Consider the following 9,941-nt stretch of genomic DNA (forward strand, 5'->3'; position numbering starts at 1 on the left):
TCAACCTTAGTTCCTTGCTTCTTCCTTGTTCCGTGTTCGATTCTTGTGGCATGCATGGGTGACATTTTCCCTTGAATTTCTTTCCTTGGAGAGCCCGATTCTGCCCTTGTGGAGGGCAGGGCAAGGTTCTCTTCTTCTTGGTTCCAAGGCACACTTTTTGTGCTCTGCCCTTGTAGTGGGCAGGGCAGAGTTGCCTTCCTTGGTTGGTTCCTTTATGTTGCCCTCCTAGAGGGCAGTCTGCCCTTGTGGAGGGCAATGTTTGCCTCCCCCTTGCATGCGGCACGCTTCCTATTGCTTTGGCCACGCTTTCCTTTCCTTGGGCTACACTTCTTAGGCCACGCTTTTCCTTTTCTTTTCTTTTCTTCACCTACAATAAACCAAAACAACCACTCCAAGTATCACTAAATTCAAGAGGCTTATAAATCAATTAAAATTCAATTAAAATTAGCTTAAACCTCATGGATTAACATTAATTTCATGGTGGTTGCTTGATTTAAAGAAGTTATGCATTTTCACTCCAAATCACTTACTTAAGAAGCAAGAAAGTGCATAAATGCTAACAAAACAAATGAAATTAGCTTGAAAAATGGGTATATGATGACTTGTCATCAGCCATGCCTTCCACTTTATGTCAATTTGGTGTTGCTTCATTATCCAATTCACAATTCCTTGATTCTTGCTTAAATGCTTTAATGCTTCTTTATTGCTTGTTTGTTTATCTTGGCATACAAGTTTTTTTTAAGTATCTCTAGCACACTAGATATACTACTAGAAATAGGTTTTTTCGGACGAAAATTTCAAACGAAATTTATTCTGTCTGAATGACTTTTTTATTTCGGACAAACTTGAGACAAATATTGAACAACTTTTAGTGGAGGCATTGGAATAATATATTTTGTCCTAAATTTGTCTAAATTTTGTCCCAAATTTTGGCGCCAATTTTTTTTTGAATGGCACCAAAATTTTCATACAGATTAGTAACACATTTCGGACAAAAGCTATAATTCGTCTGTATTCTATCTGTATAACTTTAGAATAATTTGGAACGCATTTTGAAAATTGTTAATTGTATTCTAAATTTGTCTATAATTAATTTTAAATGTTTTTACTATAGCTAACCTTTCGAAATAGCCAAAATTTTTTCGCACAAATTTAAGACAAAAATAGCATTATTTATAAATTTCGTATGAAAGTGCATCAGTTTTCAAACGGATTTCATATGTTTATTGAAAGATTATAACATTTAGTATAAAAATAATGTTTATATTTTAAATTTGTCTATAATTTATCCCAAATATTTTTTCTATTTCAAATAAAGTTTCCTTTCCCTAAAATAACCTTAATTATATATAACTTATAAAAGAGTACACTTTTTGTTTCTAAAACTTAATTCCAAAACTTCTTGATCAAAATATGAAATAATCATCGTATTGATTAATTTCTCATTTATTATTATACATGTTCATATTTTTAGGTACCAATGTTCCAAAACTTATCTTTTGAATACTAACGATATAATCTTATTTTTTTAATTTGTTGGTAAAGTTTAGATATAATTTAATTTTAAAATTTTAACATATGTAGTTGTTTCAAAATCACGTTTCTACTCTGCGTCAGAAAGCCAGATTTTATTCAAATCCGCCCTTTTGTTTCAATTTTTATCTCCTCAAAAACCGCTCTACCTCCTTACGGTTTACAGAGAGCCTTCATTCACTCACAGTCTCACACTGCTCTCTTACTTGTGGTCACCGGGTCGCACTCCATCCAACCTCCGCCTTTGCAACTCAGGCGACCTCTACCCTCTTCCGTTCTTTGCGCTCACAGATTAGGGAGCTCTAACTCGCTCACCTGCTCTGCCTTGTGGCCGCCGCGCTGCTGATCTTCCGGGTCGCATTCCAGCCAACCTCTGACCTCGCAACTCATGCGACCACCACCCTCGTGGTTCGCATTCACAGGTAATAGCTCTCACCCGCTCATACTGCTCTGCCTCTTGCATGTGGCCGCCTCCTCTGGTCTCAGACCTCTCACCGCCACCAGCCTCCAACCCTTGCCACTTTGCGTCTTTGTGCGTCCTCTGTGGCTCTGTCAAGTCCCAATTTTTTGTGAGTAGTGATGTGATTCTTGTTTGTTTCTTTATCAATTTGCTTGTTAATGATGGTTCTCGTTATCAGACTATGGCTTGGATTATTATCAATGGTCCTTTGGTCTTTCTAAGGATAAAATTAGAGTACTATTAAAAAAGGTTAGGGTTTGTTCTTAACTCTTTGGATATGAGTGATAATCTCTTCTGTTTTGCATCTATTGGATGTCTTTTATTTCATTTTTGTTTCTCCTTTTCTATCACCATCTTAGTCATTATTTTCATTCGTATGTACATTCTTTTAAATCTTTCACCATTTAAATTCTTTTTCTTGTTTTTCTTTACACTTTTTGCAGTAACATTTCATTATCTTCATTTTAGTATTCATCGCAATTTTAGCCAGTATTTGCTCATTCTAAAATTTTTCATATGTATGAAAGTTTAGCAAACTGTGTTTATGTCTTAACATTTTTGCCGGTTGATTACTAATATAACTACCGTAACTAATAGTGTTCGACAACCATCATTCCATTCTTCGGAGATCAATTCTTTTGGGGGGATAAAATCTATCAAAAAGGGCTAGGTCCAGCAACAATTCCAATTTCTCAGCTCACCCTTGAGAATTTATCAAATGCCATAAAGTTCATGCTCCGGCCAGAGGTAATAAAATGGAAACATCTATATTTCCTTGAATGTTAGATTTACTGGTTATAAAATTTAGGTCTTTTTTTCTTATGGTAATGGTTTTTGATAGATTTAATGGTTAGGTCCACTCGATTCTAATAATAAACCTTTAGGTGAAGTCTCAAGCAATGGAAGTTGCAAAGTTGATTAAGGATGAAGATGGTGTTACTGCAGCGATTGATGCGTTTCACCGGCATCTACCTTCTGAGCTACTGCTTCCAACACCATCTCCGGTGGAGGATCACCCAAATGCTTTGCAGTGGTTTTTTCTTCAAATATCCAAGTGGTGTTATGTGCCTTGTGGTGGTGTATAATGTTTTTTTCCCCACTAAGTAAAGCATTTTCTTTTATTCATTTTATAGCAATGGACATATTTTTAGCTGTGCGTGCCTGTATAGCTTAAACTACATATGTACTCATTACCAAATTTTACAAGTTCTCATTGTTTTGTATGAGACATTTCGAATGTATTCGTCAAAGTTTAGCTCTAGTGGCTCTCGTGACCTCCTTATCTGTGATGAGGCTCACAGACTAAAGAATGATTAGACGATAACAAACAGGGTACTGTACAAAATTTTTCCGATTTAAAGGCATGTTTCTGACTTTTGTTCAAGGCACCTTGAGGGCTGTGATTCTGAGTTTCTCACCTGTACTTTGTGAATCAGGCATTGGCAGCTCTTCCATGTAAACGTAGAATTCTATTGTCAGGAACTCCTTTGTATGTGAGATTCTATGCATGTATAGCTCTTTGTGTTTCGAGATACAATCCTAAATAACCATTTATGTTTATACTTTTATGGACATATTTTGCAGAATGACTTGGAGGAATTCTGTGGAAGTTGAGGCTGAGAAACTACTAAGATGCATGGAATGAATATTATCAACAGTGTCAGACTTTTATGATACTGTAATGCATTATGTTTCTAGTTCCTTCTTACTGCTTGGAGTATTGAATTTCCTAAATATTACTTGTATAATATTCAAATTTCAGTTAAGTACTTAAATCTCTGTCTCTCGCCAAGGTTGCAGTAGCAGAGGCTGAGCAAGACAGAAACCAGTGATGGATTGTTTGTCACTTTCATCGTTCATTTGGCGTGCGTTTGGTTGGTGTCTCTAGACACTAAAGACATGGACACGGTGGCACATGTTCACCGTTTGTTTGTTAAGACACAAATTTACGATAGACACGGTGGTACACAAGTATACACAAAATACATGTTTTTAGTGTCTCTCCATTTAGTTGAGACATTGAGACACAGTTTATAAGACACAAAATTTTACATTTTTATCCCTACTTTTTTTTTAATTCCAACTATGTCCCTAATTAATCTAACCCTAATTTCCCCTTTTTCTCTCTTATTATCTTCTCTATTCTGTGTTTCTAACCCCAAAATCCTTTCAACCTCCACGTTTCTTCCTCCATCCTCCCTCTTCCATGACTGTGTCCCTCTTCTACACCACCGCCATAGCCATTGCCTCTCCTCTCTTTCTCATCTCCTTCTCTCTTTCTCTCTTTGCATCACCACACCCATCACTCTGCTTCTCTTTCCATTGTTGTGCCCCTCCATACCGTTGTCATGGACCGCCACCATTGACGCCCCTTCTTTCTTCTTCCTCCTCTTCTCTCTTTCTCTCTTCACACAGTCGCGCCTATCACTACCATGAGTCATCATTTTCGGTCAGATTTATTCCTCTATATTCATCAGATGTTGCTCAGATCTATTCGTCTCCACTATTACTTGAATAAATTTTATTAAGAAAGGCGAAAAAAACCAAAAACACCCAAAATAGTTGTCCATCATTCTTGAGATCTGTCTTCTTATTTTTGTTTTTTATTTATTTATTTCAACCTGTTTCATTTTTTTTAAATGAGAAAATTAAATTGCTGATGAATAAATGAAAGTTGAAGATAGTATTTTGCGATGAAGTTAAAAAATTGCAGGTGACAGTGGTGGTGGTAGAAAGTTATGGTGGAAGATGATGGTAGAGAACTAATAAGGATAAAATGGACATTTGAATTAAATTGTTGTGTCTTGTACACTGTTGCCAAACACGTTAAAAAATTTATGTCTATCTGTGTCTGTGTCTTTTGGTATAGTTGTGTCTGTGTCTATATATTTTGAAGACAGTAACCAAACGAAGCCTTGGATTCCATCAACATCTAAGTATGAAAAACACAGCAACCATCAAAAGAAGTTCCAAATTATGGTGTCTAAGAGAGACACTGACACTGAATTTTCTTTGTCCTTTTCTTGTCTTCCTTCATTCAATGCTATTCACAAAACAGTTCCTTTGGCTGCTTCAATCGCAATTTTCTCTGGTCACCCCCTGGTACTTTTTTCTTAGACCTTTGCTTGTTTATTTCTATAGCAGAATTGTCAAAGACATTACTATAGCAATACCTAAAAAAAATTAATGTTTTTCCCCTCCTGATGAAAAGTGTTTTATTGAAATTCTAACTTTTCTATATTTATCGTTATGGCCTTATGGGAAGTATTTGCTTGTTTCTGCATATTCTTCTAGTAAATATTTTGAATTATGTTTGCTCTTCAAAAATGTTGTATATTAATTTAGCCCTTTGATATTAAAATAAGTATTAGTAATTAATTTAGTCATTTGATGTATATATTTAAGTCTCAACTTGGTTGATGATAATTCCAAACCAATTCAATGACATAAATTTGACTTTAGGTTTTGTTGGAAAAAAAACATGTACATACAGAGTTGGCATTGTGCATTATTTTATGGCTAAATTGAAAAGGATTAAACTAACAGCTTGAGAATTTGTTAATCTTTTGAAGAATATTAATTAAATTCAGCATTTTGTTATAATGCAGCACAGGATGGATTCATGTCAGGAATGACCGGAATAGAATTTGTGATTTTGTCTAATCTAGTGTGGTCACTCAAAATATTTCAGAAGATTATAGAGAGGAGTCCCAACTCCCAAGCAGTTGAACACGTGCATCGACTATTGGATATCGTATCCTTGGAGTCAGTTAACCTTCTCTAATTTGGTTGCATTTATTTTGTTTTGTGTCATGTGACAGAGCCTTGAGCAAATTGGTAACAGAGCAGAATGCCTTAGGATTAAATCAGATATATATTTATATTCAAGTACTGTATTGAGGTGGAAATCTGGATTTCTTCTGATTAGTTTTGCTGCTAGCATTCTTCTTGCTATATTATTTTCTGTTTTATACATGAATTTTTATTGAAGTTATTGTTTGGGTCCTATTAAGCGATTATTTCATGTTATAGCCTTAACTTGCGAGAATTGTATGGTGAAGTCTAGATACTTGTATGCTTTTTTTTTATCTTAATTTAGTTTTTAGGACATATTGAAGAGAGGTCAGCTTCTTTCCCCTCGTGCTATGGTTGTTGATTCAATACAAATTCTTGATCCTATTAACACTGTTAGTAGTTTTCTTTCAACTTTATTAACACTTTTCTTTTTCTATCATTTGACAATGTCTTTGAATTTAACATTTTGTTTTGATTTATGTATTCTCGAGTGGTCAGAGCAAAAAGTTAAGTTGAATGATGTTGAGCACAAGTTAAAATAACTGGTTTTACTAAAAAGACAATTCATGCTTTGTATAAAAAGTTGAATCTTCCACTTCCTTCAACCTTGTCTAATCCTGCAAAAGATGAGCTTGGAACAGGCTCTAGTGATGATGAAGATGATAACATAAGTGATTGATGTCAGGAGGATATGTTTTTTTTTTTAATTTAGATTAAGGAATTTTTAGGTGAATTAGTTAGTATATTTTATTTTATGCATGATATTTGACCTTTTTAAAGGCTTTCTTTGTTTTAGTTTAAGTATTTTTTTTTCTTATTTTAGTTTGATTATATTTATGGACAAAAATATTTTAATAATAAATATTTTTTTAACTCTTTTATGGTAATTAACTTTTTTATGACTTTATTATGTGTTTATAATTTCGATTATGTAATATGAAAAAAATGATTATGATGGTCTTAATATAGAAAGCAAATCGAATACAATTTATTTTCTAATATATATATATATATATATTAAATAGCAAATTATTTTGTATGAAAATTATTTGAAATATTATATTAAATTTGTAAAAAATTTGTGCGAAAATAATTTTTTGTTTTGTATGAAATTTGTTTCGAATACGTAAATTCTTTTAAATTAAATTTGTTTGAAATTTAATTGAAAAGAAATATTTGATTTGTCTAAAATTTGTTCGGAAAAAAATTGTTATATTTGACTAAATTCGTTAGAAATTTGTCTGAAAAAGAGTATATTTTTTGTTTAAAATTTGTCTAAAAATCAATATTTTTTTGTTTGAAATTTGTCTGAAATACGTTGTTTTTATGTTGGCTAATCTGTCTGAAATTCATCTAAAATACATCGTAATAGTTAGAAATCTAGCAGATAAATGTCTATTTGAAATCTGTCATAAAATTGTCTGAAAAAATTTCGGACAAAATTTCAGACAAAATGTAAATTAGCAACGAGACTTTTTGGGATAAAAAAATTTGTCCCAATTTTGTTTGAAAAATTTTTTTGTCTCTAATTTATTCAAAATTTATTTCAATTTTGTCTCAAAATTCGTCCGAAAAAGTCCTATTTCTAGTAGTATGCTTCTTTTGTACAATTGTGATATAGCTTTCCATGCTAGTGTGTGTGTTCCAAACAGCGCAACTTAGAAGGCACATACTTGTTCCCTTTATGTCACAAACTTATCCACCCACTCATTCTAGTGAATATTACCTCATTCCAACAATCCTTCCTTCTTTGTTTTTGCATTCACTCATCTTACTATCTATCTTCTATCTTTCATGAGTGATTCACCATAGCAACAAGGGAAGCAGGAGGAAGAGCACGCAGCAGCTGATTGATCCACCAGCTGAAGGTGGCAATCTGAAGTCACCGTACCCCCTTTGCTCACCTTTGAGTCCGCCGCGGACGGTGCAAACCCTTAAGTGTGGGAGGTTGTCTCCGATCGGCAACCTTGGGTGACAAACTCGAATCTAACACTTGCACATTCTTTTTGAATTCTGGGTTGCATTTTTCTTAGTTTGTACATATTTTAGAGCTTTAATTGCATCTTTTCTTAGTTATTGCATTTCTTTGCATATATATAATAAGCTTAGTTAATTTAATGAAAATTTTCCAAGAAAAAAAAATTCTTAATAAGGCATTGACATCCTAATTGATTTGAGTGGAACTTTTGATTGAAACTTGCTTGAAATATGTTGTGGAACATGTTTTTGAGTTAAAGAACATACAACTTGTGAGTTTTTTAGCCTTATTGTGTGGTTACATTATTTGACCACTTATTTCATTCTTGTGTGTTGCTCTTTTCTATAATTGTAATCTTTGGTTTGTTTGATTCTATATATCCATTGTTTAGTGTATATTTATACAATTACGTGATTGAGGCCATTATTTTTTTATAGCTCACTTAACCCAAAAAGCCTACCATTCCATTTACCTTTGTTTGCCACTGATGAGCGGATAATTTATACGCTTTTTGGCATTGTTTTTAGTATGTTTTTAGTATGTTTTAGTTAGTTTTTATTATATTTTTATTAGTTTTTATTTAAAATTCATGTTTCTGGGCTTTACTATGAGTTTGTGTGTTTTTCTGTGATTTCAGGTATTTTCTGGATGAAATTGAGGGACCTGAGCAAAAATCTGATTCAGAGGCTAAAAAGGACTGCATATGCTGTTGGATTCTGACCTTCCTGCACTCGAAGTGGATTTTCTGGAGCTACAGAAGCCCAATTGGCACGCTCTCAATTGCGTTGGAAAGTAGACATCCTGGGCTTTCCAGCAATATATAATAGTTCATACTTTGCCTGAGATTTGATGGCCCAAACCGGCATTCCAAATCAGCTCAAGAATTCTAGCGTTTAACGCCGGAACTGGCACAAGAATGGGAGTTAAACGCCCAAATTGGCACAAAAGCTGGCGTTTAACTCCAAGAAAAGTCTCTACACATTTGTTCTTCTATTCAATTCAGCTTATTCTTGTTCCAAAATATTTATTCGCACCCAAGAACATGATGAATGTGATGATTATATGACGCTCATCATCATTCTCACTTATGAACGCGTGCCTGACAACCACTTCTGTTCTACATACAAACAAGGCTTGAGTGGATATCTCTTGGATTCCTTAATCAGAATCTTCGTGGTATAAGCTAGAATTGATGGCGGCATTCAAGAGAATCCGGAAGGTCTAAACCTTGTCTGTGGTATTCTGAGTAGGATTCAAGGATTGAATGACTGTGACGAGCTTCAAACTCGCGATTGTGGGGTGATAAACCACTATTTTATGGTTTATCTTGTGCTCAATTGAGTGGATTTTATCAACTCTTTACCCACTTATTCATAATATTTGCATAGTTTTATGTTTCCTTCCTGATTTTGTACTATGATTAAAAACGTGCTTATTTGATCTTATATTTGCTTATTATTAATCCTCTCTTATTACCATTAGATGCCTTGATATGTGTGTTAAGTGATCTCAGAGATTACAGGGTAGGAATGGCTCAGAGGATGGAAAGGAAGCATGCAAAAGTGGAAGGAATACAAGAAGTTGGAGAAATTGCTAAGTTGTCCAGCCTGACCTCTTTGCACTCAAATGGCTATAACTTTAGCTACAGAGGTCCAAACGACGCGGTTCCAGTTGCGTTGGAAAGCTAATGTCCGGGGCTTCGATTTGATATATAATTTGCCATAGCTTTCCCAACGCCAGGCGACGCGAACGCGTGGGTCACGCAGACGCGTGACCTGGCAGGAACACAACCCGCGCGGCCGCGTGAGCCATACGGCCGCGTCACTTTTCTGCGACCTGTACGTACCAGAATACGCTAGGGGCGATTTCTGGGCTGTTTTTAACCCAGTTTGCGGCCTAGAAAACACAGATTAGAGGCTATAAAGTGGGGGAATCCATTCATTCATGAGGAGGCTCTCATAATTCACTTTTCATGTTTTAGATGTAGTTTTTAGAGAGAGGTTCTCTCCTCTCTCTTAGTATTAGGATTTAGGATTTCTCTTAGTTTTAGGAGTGGCTCTCAATCCCAGGTTCTTTATTTATTCTATTATTTTATTTCAGTTTGTTAATGTTGGTTTACGAACTTCATGTTAGAATTGATTTATTTTATTAATGCATTTTGAGGTATTTCAGATT

At 34.5% G+C, this 9,941-nt stretch overlaps 1 long non-coding RNA gene across 2 annotated transcripts; it reads left to right on the top strand.

Annotated features, from left to right (window-relative positions):
- The first annotated feature begins 2,881 nt into the window (after nucleotides 1-2,881).
- Nucleotides 2,882-3,836, top strand: LOC110277768 (uncharacterized). Of its 2 annotated transcripts, XR_002370587.2 has the most exons (4): nucleotides 2,882-3,325; nucleotides 3,430-3,482; nucleotides 3,578-3,671; nucleotides 3,794-3,836. It is a non-coding gene; the product is annotated as an uncharacterized LOC110277768 (long non-coding RNA). The 2 variants fall into 2 exon arrangements; XR_008005878.1 differs by having other exon boundaries at nucleotides 2,882-3,482.
- The last annotated feature ends 6,105 nt before the right edge of the window (nucleotides 3,837-9,941 follow it).

This window comes from Arachis duranensis, chromosome 2 (assembly GCF_000817695.3).
Source record: "Arachis duranensis cultivar V14167 chromosome 2, aradu.V14167.gnm2.J7QH, whole genome shotgun sequence".
NCBI classification, from domain to species: domain Eukaryota; kingdom Viridiplantae; phylum Streptophyta; class Magnoliopsida; order Fabales; family Fabaceae; genus Arachis; species Arachis duranensis.